This window comes from Lactuca sativa, chromosome 1 (genome assembly GCF_002870075.4).
Source record: "Lactuca sativa cultivar Salinas chromosome 1, Lsat_Salinas_v11, whole genome shotgun sequence".
NCBI lineage: Eukaryota > Viridiplantae > Streptophyta > Magnoliopsida > Asterales > Asteraceae > Lactuca > Lactuca sativa.
This window is the reverse complement of record NC_056623.2, coordinates 88810535-88822739: the sequence shown is the minus strand read 5'-3', so window position 1 is coordinate 88822739 and position 12205 is coordinate 88810535.

Genomic DNA, 12205 nt, shown 5'->3' with positions numbered 1-12205 from the left:
TGACATCCCAACCCTGCAGGAAGTAAAGTCCTGGCTTGGGAAGTGTTTCGCTATGAAGGACCTTGGTGAAGCTGCCTATATCCTAGGGATAAGGATTTTGAGAAACAAGAGTAAAAGACTAATTGGACATAGTCAAAGCACCTATGTGGACAAAGTGTTGAAAAGGTTCAACATGCATAATTCCAAGAAAGGTGATTTACCCATCCAGAGTAACGCCAGACTGAGTAAGACACAAAGCCCTAGTACTGAGGCTGAGATAGCAGAAATGAGTCGAATACCTTATGCTTTAGCTGTAGGATTGATCATGTATGCTATGACATGTACTCGACCTGATGTAGCCTTTGCTTTGAGCATGGTTAGTCGGTATCAGGGGAACCCTAGCAAGGCACACTGGACTGCGGTAAAGAATATCCTCAAGTACCTACGGATGACTAAGGACTGGGTCCTTACCCTCGATGGGAGTGATGACTTGAGAGTTGTAGGGTACAATGATGCTAGCTTCAAGACTGACAGGGATAATTTCCGCTCCCAGTCGGGCTGGGTCTTTACCCTAAATGGAGAGGCAATTACTTGGAAAAGTTCCAAGCAGGAGACAGTGGATGATTCCACTTGTGAAACAGAGTATATAGCAGCAAGCGAGGCAGAAAAGGAGGCTATATGGCTAAAGAACTTCATCGGAGACCTTGGAGTTGTACCAGCTATAAAGGAGCCAATGGATATTTTCTGTGACAGCAATAGTGCGGTTGCCTTAGCCAAGGAACCAAGAGATCATGGGAGATCCAGAAACATTGACAGAAAATATCACTTCATCAGACATCGAATAGAAGAAGGAATCCTCGTGGCAAAGAGGGTATCATCGGATGAGAACCCAGCAGATCCCCTCACGAAGGGACTGACTTGGGCTAAGCATCTCCAGCATGCTCGGAGCATAGGGCTGAAGGATGATATTAGTTTTAGTAGTTAGATAATCTTGAAATTTGTAAAATGTAATTGACATTTGATGATAAATAAAAGCTGTTATTTATGAGTAAAGTGTTGCTATCACTTGTCAACCGTTTACTATTATTTCGTTTTGTATGTTTTGACTTCCAGAATAATTATGTTATGGTTTATATCATATTATTCAAACTCTTCACAGTCAGTCATATGTTGGAAGTAGATATGAATCAAGACAGTCATGGGTTGGCTTGTAGAGGTCTAAGATGTTAGACAAAGCGGGGCTACAACACTCATGAGTGCTCATAAGTTATGAGTATTGGATTTAACCCACACTCACTTGTATCACTTCATGGAATTTATCTCGAGTGATTGTGAGACGGTAATATCATATAAGTCTTCAAACCTAGAGATATGATTTATTGCCTATGAGTTGGTTATGTATTGATTGTGCGAAAACGCATTGGTAACTCGATGTTATAAAACGTAACTTTGTGTGTGATTCAACAAGTAGTAGAGCAAACATATGAGTCGAAGTTTATCTATTCCTTCTAGGATTAGAAGCGATATCTGGGCCCTTCGATGATTTTGTTTTGACCTATGTACCGGGCCTGGTCAGAACTAAATTGATGTGTTCAGTTAAGTTCTATGTCAAACAAATCGGAAATCGGGAAACAAATGCTGGATAATAAGCAAGACCATGTTCCATGTATTTGTCCGGCTGATATCTAGAACAGAGGATTATATTATCACTTATCTAAAATGGCGCTTCATAGTTCAACAGAGTTTAAAGAGCTATGATTGCTGATCGGTTCCTGAAGTCATACTTGAAACTATAGTTATTAGACTTATCCAAGTGGGAGACTGTTGGATATAGTGTCTAAGTCCATAACTATATTTGTTATGTACTTGACCGACCCGGCATGGTCCATTTGGGTTGCACTTCACCCAAAAAATTTGTGTATAATCTTTGAGAATAGTATAAGCTATGATGTATTAATATATTATAAGTTCTAATATATTAATATAAAATCATATTATTTAATTAGTATTGATCTATAATTAATCTAGAATTAATTTAGAGATCAAAAGTATTACTAATTAAATATGGGCTCTTGTATTTATACGGTGTGGGCTAATGCTTATTTGGAATGGGCTAGGCTTGCATGGAAAGTCCATGGATACTCCATGGAGCTTTAACCCATGGATCTCATGGAAATGAAAAGACATGGGTATTAGGGTTTACATGGATGTAACCCTAATCCACCACACTATATAAAGGAGGCTTTGGTTCTTGAAATCACACTAGTTGTGGTGAGTAAAGTAAGAGGGCCGATTTCAAGAAAGGTGATTACTATTCTCTCAAAGTTCCAAGTTTGCGGTGATTTGTGATTTCCATTTGAGGCATCCACACTATTGGTGCTAGGCTCGAAAACTCCAAGCAATCAACTACAACTACAAGGTAAGTAATTCTACTAGCATTATTTGATTCAAGTTCCCCATGCCATGCTTGATAGGATAAGAACCTTGGAAAAATAATTATTTGCATGTATCTTAGTCAAACATAGATCCAAGGTTTCTAGGGTTGCATGTACACCATAGGAGTGTTAGAATGCTCAAAACCCATCAGTGGTATCAGAGCATATACTTGTTTACTTGATACTTGATGCAAATAGCTTAAAAATCGATTTTTTTTGTTCACTGCCGTATGAACTCGCCGAGTCCATGGGGGAACTCGACGAGTCCATGAAGAAATGCATGCTACTCGTCGAGTCTGTTCATGCACTCGACGAGTAGAGGCTGCAGTGTCTAATTTTTCGAGTTTAACTGCTGGAAATGGACTAGAAACATTTCCCTAAACTATTTTGGTGTTATAAAACCTGTTTTAGATGGTGTAATGTTTATGGTAATCCATTTACAATGGCTATTATAAAAAATTACAAGTTTTATGAGTTACTTATGATTCTTGAAATGTTCATATTCATGTTCTTGAACTTATGAAGATTAGATGATCATAGGAATTGTTTGGAACCTACTTGGTAGTTTAATTCATGGTCATTAGGATAAGAACCTTGGAAAAATAATTATTTGCATGTATCTTAGTCAAACATAGATCCAAGGTTTCTAGGGTTGCATGTACACCATAGGAGTGTTAGAATGCTCAAAACCCATCACCATCAACGTAAATAGTCAAAAATGGGAAAATTCTAAGTCAATGTAGGAAAATTGGTCAACAAATGTCGATGTGGAAAATGGGTAACCGGGTGACCCCTTCACTTTGGCTAAAAGGACGTAATCGACTAGACAAAAATGACTTCGTTCCCTCATGAAGCAAAGAAAATAGTTTAGGGACTAAATGAACCAACCCTAAAAAGTTCGTAAGGCATTTGCGTCATTTTCCCAATAAATAAAAGTTATAGCTTCTGGCTATCAATTAATTTTTTCGAAGATGTGAAAAACGTTTGGATTTTTAATTATTCTGGAATGAGGCATTCCGGAACATATTTCAGACAAATATTCGGGTGGGCCGACTCATTACCGTGGGTCCGAAATTGCCATTCCGGACTACCCGTTCGTGTTCTGGATCAGAAATTTGAATTTCAAATTTCGGAATATAATTTGAAAAAATCTGGACCTCGCCTTTCTTCCAGATCTTGATATGACTTACGATTCTGATTCCGACATGCGATCCACGATCTTTCGACTGTCGATTCTGGTTGTCATTCCGACCTCCAAGACGCAAGTCCGATCTCCGGAACACAACTCCGACATGGAAGATGAGTATTATGACGTTGTTATTTTATGGGTACATTATTTGTTTTCTCTTTACATAGTTTTCTTATTTGTTTAAGGTGCCTATTCATTTACTATTACTATTCCGGAATGCGTAGAACACCTCCGGAATGAATTGAAAACGCTCTGAAGTTTAAATTAAACATGTCATTGTTGTAGGACCAACTGAAAAGTAGTTTAAATGTTTAGGTATTGTTGATTTACATCAAAATGTAGTGTTCTAGATCTTAAAAGTTCATTCACGATGCCTCCGAAATGCTACGAACTATTTCAGAACATGACGAAAATGTTTGTTATATTGGTCATTTCCGTTTCGGAATGAAGTTTTCACACCATTTTTTGTGCAGCACGACATGGTTTTTGATGCATCCATTACACTCTCGTGTAAACCCAAAATCGGCTGGTAAATTCATGTAGCATTCAGAGACACACCCGAATGCGAGACTATGTTTCGGAATACATGTTTTGGGAGGTGGTTAGACATTCCTAACGTAGATGGGGATCCTTTGCTTCTACATTACGTCTATTTCCACAAAGTTGCCACTGACCCCCAAAGCTAACTACAGGAAATGGGTTTTAAGATTGTGGGTTACGAGCTGTTTTTAAGAAGAAAGAATTTTCTCTCATCATTGGCTTCCAATTTGGTGACTATTTTCATGCTTCTGCATCTGGCGACGCCTTCCATTCGTGTGCCTGTCCTATGGTCCCGAGGAATGTCTCGGTCAAATTAGACGATGTTATTAAGGTGTTTAAATATTCACTTAATAAATTATCAGACAAGGATGCAGTCCGTGTATGTCGTTTATACCTGTTAGAGAAAGGTTTCAATGGGCAGTTGCCTAAACAGCCTATTACTGAAGAGTATTTCAATTTGCTATCCATCCTTGATAAATTCAACATGTATAATGTTGTCTATTTTATAATTGCTGATTATAATTACTTATCGTTACTAATATTTTGTAGAATTTTAATTGATAATTAATTTTTTAAGTAGTAGATATCCATGGGGAAGGATAATTTGGGATCAATTGTACTCGCAGCTAGAAATAGTATTCAATAAGGTTGACAAGCATACACATCCAATCGAACTGAAAGAGAACCAACCTCAAAAAATGACTTGCACCATACATGAGTTTTTATATGCTTTTAAGGTAAGTCTATAATGAAAATTTTGTTATTTATTTTTGTTTGCTAACATTCTAACAATTTTTTATTTATTTGTTTGCTAACATTCAAATAGGAATTCTTGAGAATTTTCCGGTGAGCAATTTGTTTAGTACCCGACAAAAGAATATGATCCTTCGGGCAGTTGCATGGTCAAAACTAAGAGCTTTAAAAACTCCTGAATGCAACTAGTTTTTTACAAATAGACAACGTATGGTTACTTTATTATTCAAATGTTTATTTATTTTATAATTTATGTTTATTTATAATTTTATAGCTTTGTTAGCAGGATAGTAGACTCATAAAGAAGTTGGAGCCGACAGAAGATGAGATGCGTGCTGAATGGTGGATAGTTAGCTTGGCGTGGATTGATGGCTCTGATTTTCCTAACACTGAAGTTCACATGGCATCTTCCCTAACACCATTACCCAAAAACTCCCCTACCCATGAGTCTCGACAAAAGAAGGCACGGCTAGATGATCCATCTCCCATGTCACCATTACCACCGCTGGTCGTTGACCCATCAACTGACAATGACTGAAATATTAGTGACTTGCAAAACGAGGTCCTTCAATTGAAAAATATGCTCAGTGAATGTCGCAAACAGTTGACGTCACATGATCAACGTTTAGCAGAGCATGACGCTACTTTAGCCATGGTTCTAAAACAGATCAATATGACTCCCAGAGACAATTTTGGTACTGCAAAGTACAATGAAAATGACATATGGGACCATGATTACGAGTCAGGTACACTTGAAAACTGTCACACCCCCAAACCGGAATGGCAGAAACGTTCGGCGGCGGAGGACATCATGTACAATATCATAACAATTGCATAATAGTAAAACAAGCAACAACATCCATTGAAATAGACATAGTTAATACATGTATGTGCTGTATATTGTTTATATGACACCAAAAATGTATATCAAAATAAAAGAAGAATCTTGAATAGGCTCCGTCTTCTCAAAACTTGGGGAGTGTACCTGTCTACTCGTTCCCTGAGAATACAAGTTATTTTGAAAAGAGAGTATCAACATTTAAGTTGGTGAGTTCATAAGCATTTAGTATTTGAAGTTTGTGTTTGTTCCATGAAAATGTCAGTATGTTCCTAAGAAAATCCCATATTTTCTCTATTTAAATGAAAAACTGTCTTAGGCCTTAAGACCAAAATGTATGTTTTCTTTGAAATAGTATGAGTGTATGTTTTCCATAAATGTATGTTTTCTTTGATAGAAAATAGTATACTGCACTTGTACAAACTCTATAGTGTAGTATACTGCACTTATATGCGGATAGTTACGTAGGGTGGTTGGAATGTGATATAAGTTACATTATTAGCCTGCTAATCTGGAATTAATTCGGGATTAATTGGAATCAATTAAAGGTGCAAGGACTGAATTGTAACTGTTCATAATTAAGAAAGGAAGGCAATTCTAGAACCATATATAGGAGTAGACAATTTTAGGAAGGCTTTTATGGTTTCTGGAAGCCTCTTGATAATGATAATCGCCTTGAATAGATTAAATCTGGATATTTAATTATTCAAAGTAGGATTTATCTTGTTGATCCACTATCTATAAATAGGGCTCCTTGGCATCATAATTTTGTTCCTATCCTTTCATAAAATAAGAAAACCAAATTTCATCCTTCTCTTCTCTATCCTTTCGATTTTTGGTGTTCTAGGTTATTAAGTGTGAGTCATAAAAGGCATTCATACTACTGGCGCTAGATTTCCATGAGTCATTGAAGATCAAAGGAATAAGTATATGCGATTATACTTAAAGTTATGTTACTAATCTTATTTGTTCTTTCATATTGGTAGATTAGATCGGTGTTACAAAGTATGTTGCTATAATGAGAGAATATCATAGATCTTTAGGTTGCAAGTGCCCACAAATAGTTTTGTGTATTCATCTGCATTGTTTTTATGTTTTATTTTAACCTAGAAACCCATCAATGGTATCAGAGCCTATGAATTTCTATTATATGTACATTTGTGAAAAATTGAAAATCGGGAAAAACCCTATTGATGAATCACAGGCGCGCCACACCCCTCTATCTGGTGATGCGCTCTACCCTCCAGCAGATCTCATATTTTGTTACGTTTCGATTTGGTAGGATAATTACTAGTTCATCATGATTATTTTAATTACTTAAAATCTGATCAATTAACCTAGGTAATGAGTCAAACCCTAAATTCAAAATTGAAGGAAACACATAATATTATTTATGTTGATACATAAAGTAGCCCTCTTATACTTGATGATCCGCAGCCACTTCTCCTACCACAATTTGTTATTTCTACCGCAATCTCTTTGCTGCCGCAACCACAATCTGAAGATGTATACCACAACTATCCATCCGCAATGAAGATTTCAATTACATAATCTGACTTGTCTTTTATGCATTATTTTATCCAATGGACTTTGCATGGTCACGTTAAGTCATAAGTTTATTACTTGTTTATTTCCAATGTAACCTTTTGAGACTCTATAAATAGAGCCATCATCTTCATGTAATCTACACCTTTAAACATCTCTGAATACACATCTCTACTTCTCTTATCTTCTATCTCTTATCTTTCAATTATCAGTCTAAAAGATCTTTCTGAACTTTCACTCCAAATATTAAGATCGTTTTCTTATCTCATCTAGTCTTTGAGACTTCTTTCACTTTAAACTAATCTCATATACTAACTTGTGTTTGATTGCAAACCTTGTTAAGAATCAGTTTAATGTTTACTTGATATATAACTTGTTGTCATTTATATTTCCTATACTTTTCGCACTTTACATTTCCGCAACTAACTATCTAACGAATCTAACTTATTATTATTGTTGAGCTTTTATGATCCTTTAAGATTAACTTATTCCGCAACCTTATGTTGTACTAACGTTTGGTTGAGTGTTTCTCAAAAGTTTTTCTCTCAACAGTTGGTATCTGAGCCAAAGTGGTTGCTTTTTAAACAAAACTCTGATTTTGAAAAGCCTTCTATACCACTGGAGCTCATCTTCTAAAAAAAACAAACAAGAAACAAAGGAAATATGGCATAAGCTTTATCACTTAACGTTTCCAACAATTTTGGAGGTTCGAACAAAGCTCCAATACTTGTGGCAAATGAACATCATTATTGTTCACAAAGAATGGAGAGGTGTCTTAAAAGACTTGGAAGAGATGCATGGAGATCTGTGGAAGAAAGACCTCATGTCCCTATTCTTACTCTGATTCAAGCTAACGGTGCTCAAGTTTTACTATGTGGTGGTCAAGGGGCAATGAATTGACCAACCAAAGATGATCTAGACAAAATGGAAAATGATGCCATTGCTTTCTACGAAATTTCCTATGGTGTTGCTCCTGACAACTTCGAAATTATCATCAACTGCAAATTGGCGAAAGAAATTTGGGATGTGTTGAAGAATCTCTATCAAGGGTCAGAACAGTTGTCACACCCCAAAACTGGAACGGCGGAAACGTTCGGGGGTGGAGGACGTCATGTCAAGTATCACGAGATATGTATATGGTAAGCAAGTAATGAACAACCATTTCATTTGGAAAGAAAGTGTTTACAATGTGTGTGTTCACAAAACATAGAAGTCATAAACAAAGTATAAAACAAGACTTGAAGCTGTAATGCTCCATCTTCAAAATTCCCAGCACGAGCACCTGTCTAATAGTCTCCCGAGAATACAAGTTATTTGAAAGAGTTGATCAGCAATTAAACTGGTGAGTTCATAAGATTTTAGTGATGTGAGTAAGCTGTAAAATGTAGAAAAATGTATATGCACAAGTGATGTAAGCTGTAAGTTCTGTTTTGAAAAGTTTGTCTGTTCCTCTAGAAAATCCTATATTTCCCACTTTAATGGAAGTTAAGTGAAATGACACTACAAGACTTTCTATGCGTACTAAGTGGGTACAAGTTATATTTACTTAGAGTAAATAAACAATCGATTTTGCGCATCTGCCCTAAACTCACAACCCAACGGGGAACAACAAGTAAGGCGGATAGCACACATTCCATTGGTTGTTAGATCGTTGTCATATATAAGTTTGGTGTATTCACTTGTTACTCATGGAGTTATTTGTAATGGTTCCTTTATATCTAATGGAGAGTACCTAATTGTGAGTCCCCGGGATTTAAGAGAAGTGTTATTTTGATCATCTTGTGGGAAAAGTGGATTAATGAGGGCCAAGTATGAAGTTTGGGGACTCGCCAAGTACGCCCAACGTAAGCTGGGATTACGCCCATCATAATTGGGTAAGTGACACGGGTGCAAGGTTGAGTACGCCCAACGTACTAGAGGTACGCCCAGCGTACTCTCAGAGTTCTAAAACCCTAAATTTAGGGTCAACCACTATATAAGGAACATGTTGGTGCATACCCTATCCTCCATAAGCTCTCCCTTAACCTCAGAAACCCTAAGATAGCCATCCCACCTCCTTGATTGGGTGTGTTTGGTCTTGGAAAGCTTGGATTAGCAAAGGAGAGCATAAAGGAAGAAAGGAGAAGTTGTCAAGGAAGGAGAGAAACGACTGGAGCTTATAGATCTGGGAAGACATCATCCTTTGGAGCCTATTTGAGGTATAAAGCTTCTTGCTTGACATTCATATTGTGTAGATCTATGTGTTGTGAAGCTTTAACACCATTCTTGTCCCAAAAGTCCTCATTTTGATGCATGTTTTGAGTTGGTCAAGATTATCTGTCCTTTTAGACCTTTGGAGAGGTATTGAGTGAGAAAAATAAGGTCCCAAGGGCTGTGGTTGTTCCATGTGTGAGATATGTGGGTCTTAATGGATTAAGACCTTGGATTAAGAGCTTTATGGACGTCCCAAGTGATAAAGTTTGAGACTTTATGAATCTTAGGCATGTTTGGCCTAGGGATCTAAAGTTTGGGCTTAAGAGCTTAAGCCATTAAGAAGTTATGGGGACTTAATGAGTAGCGAAGTTACGCCCTGCGTAACTAGCGAGTACACCCCGCATAGCGAGTCAGTGCCCCGATCCCCTGTTGTGAATCAGCGTGTACGCCCAACGCACCAAGGAGGGTACGCCCAGCGTACTCCCTCTGTTGGGCTTTTCATTTTGGGCCTTAGGGATTGGGCTGTTATTTGGGCTGCTGGATTTTGGGTCGTGACTGGACATTTTGGTTAGAGTACTTTGGGCCATTGGTGGGCTTGGGAGCTTACCTAGTGTTGGGCCGGATTGAGTTAGGGGTAAAATGGTCAATTTACCCTTAGAAGAGTATTGTGCTTGGCCTAATGTTTATTTGTGCTATGTTGGCTAGTTCGGGATTTTCGGTGAGTCGGTGATTCGAGAATCTGCTTCTTCAGTTCAGAGTTTCGGCAGTGCGAGGTGAGTTATCCTCACTATATCAACAGGGTCTAAGGCACCAAGGCCGACCCTTTATCGGATTGAGATCCGGGTATTGTTGTTATGTTATTGCTTTGATATGTTTGCATCCTGGTAGCTAGGATGGTGTATGTTAGAGACCTGGTTGAGGTCGGTATCCTGATATGTAGGGTGATGCTATGCTAGTGACCGGTTAGGTCGGTATCCTGGCTAGGATGATGATATGCTATGTGATCTGTTTGATCGGCTTGTTGACTGTGAATTGTTATATGACTGTATGTTTATGTGCACATGGTTGTTTGGACTGGAGTTGGGTTGAGGCGGGTCCTGCTTTGTGCTGTAGGCCAAGATACCCAGGGCGGACCAGTTGTCCCGAAGGCCCAGCGAGCGGTCCTGATAGGTTGTAGGCCCCAAGAGGGCGGACCAGACGTGCCAAGGCTCGGAGAGTGGACCAGGCTGACTGAAGTCCCGGTGCGGGCGGACCAGTCATACTTTAGACTCAGAGAGTGGACCAGGTGGATTGAAGGCCCGGTGCGGGCGGACCAATCACACTGCAGACTCGATGTATATGGCTAGACTCGGAGGGTGGACCAGGTGGACTGTTGGCCGGTGCGGCGGACCAGTCACACATTAGACCCGAAGTGCATGGCTGTTCTGTGATCGAATATGATATGACATGTTATGCGTGTATGGTATATGTGGTTGGTATTTTGGGGATATCTCACTAAGCTTTCGGGCTTACAGTTGTGGTTTAATGTTTTTCAGGTTCTCCAGGAGACCGTGGCAAGGCGAAGGCGTGATCGTACCGCTCCTCATGTTTATGTTGTGATGTGATTCTGGGAATAATCTAAATAAATTGTATTGAAAACCTTTTTGTAATAATTTAATGAAATCGGGTTGTTTTTGAAAAGTTTAAATTGGTTGGAATTTTTCGGTCGTTACAAGTTGGTATCAGAGCCTTGGTTTGAGTGAATTGGAGGAACACTTGTGGGACTCCACTCTCAAATCGAGGAGGGTTTTCAAAAGAGAACTTAAAATGGTTTTCAAAATGAGTAAAGGAGGATGCAGAGGTACGATCAGCCGGAGCCAGTAAGTAAACCCAAAATACCATACATGATATTTGTTTTTGAGCTTTGATAGAACAGCATGCTAGTGCTAGGCTAGGGATCTTCAGGATTTCATGATAATGTTGCCTGATTTATGATGCCTGTTAGCCTAGGGTTTCCTTGTGGGAGATTTCCAGTGTTCCTCTAGTAGTGAGGGTTGAGCGTTTGTTATGTATGTTTTCACTAGGGTGTTGTGGTAGTACTTCATACAAATATGGGTAGGTGTGGAAGGTAGTATGGGCCCGTACTACTGAAAGCACAGGACCTATACGCGTATCAGGGAAACCATGACCTCTAGGGTTGGATTGAGAGTTGGTTCCCGGGATAGTGGGAAGAATCTGAGATTTTGTGGTGTTTTTCAGTATGGAGATTCCGAGGCATGCTGGGAGTGGATCCGGGTCTGGATCGGGAGCAGGATAGGGAGTTGCGGGTGGGTCAGTATCGCCCGAGGTTATTGGTCAGATGAGCACGTGCGAGTTGGATGCGAGGATTCATGAGATCCTGCGTGATGAGATTGCTGCGTTGTTCCGGGCTGAGTTGTCAGAATTGTTTGGGTCGATCAAGACCGCCATGGTTGAGTATTTTGACAAGCGCTATGCAACTCTCACAGAGACGGCTGCCGCAGCGGCTACAACGGCTGTAGCAGTGGCAGGGGCAGGAGCTGGTCAGGGTTTTCAGTACCAGGACTTCGATAATATGAAGCCTCCCACCTTTGATGGAGTTCAGGACCCGATTGTTGCTATGAGATGGTTACCGGACGTGGAGGGGGTGTTTCTTCACGTGTTCATGCCCTGCTGATCAAAGGGTGAGGTGTGCTCTGAACCTGTTGAGGCTCGGGGCGAAGGATTGGTGGAGAT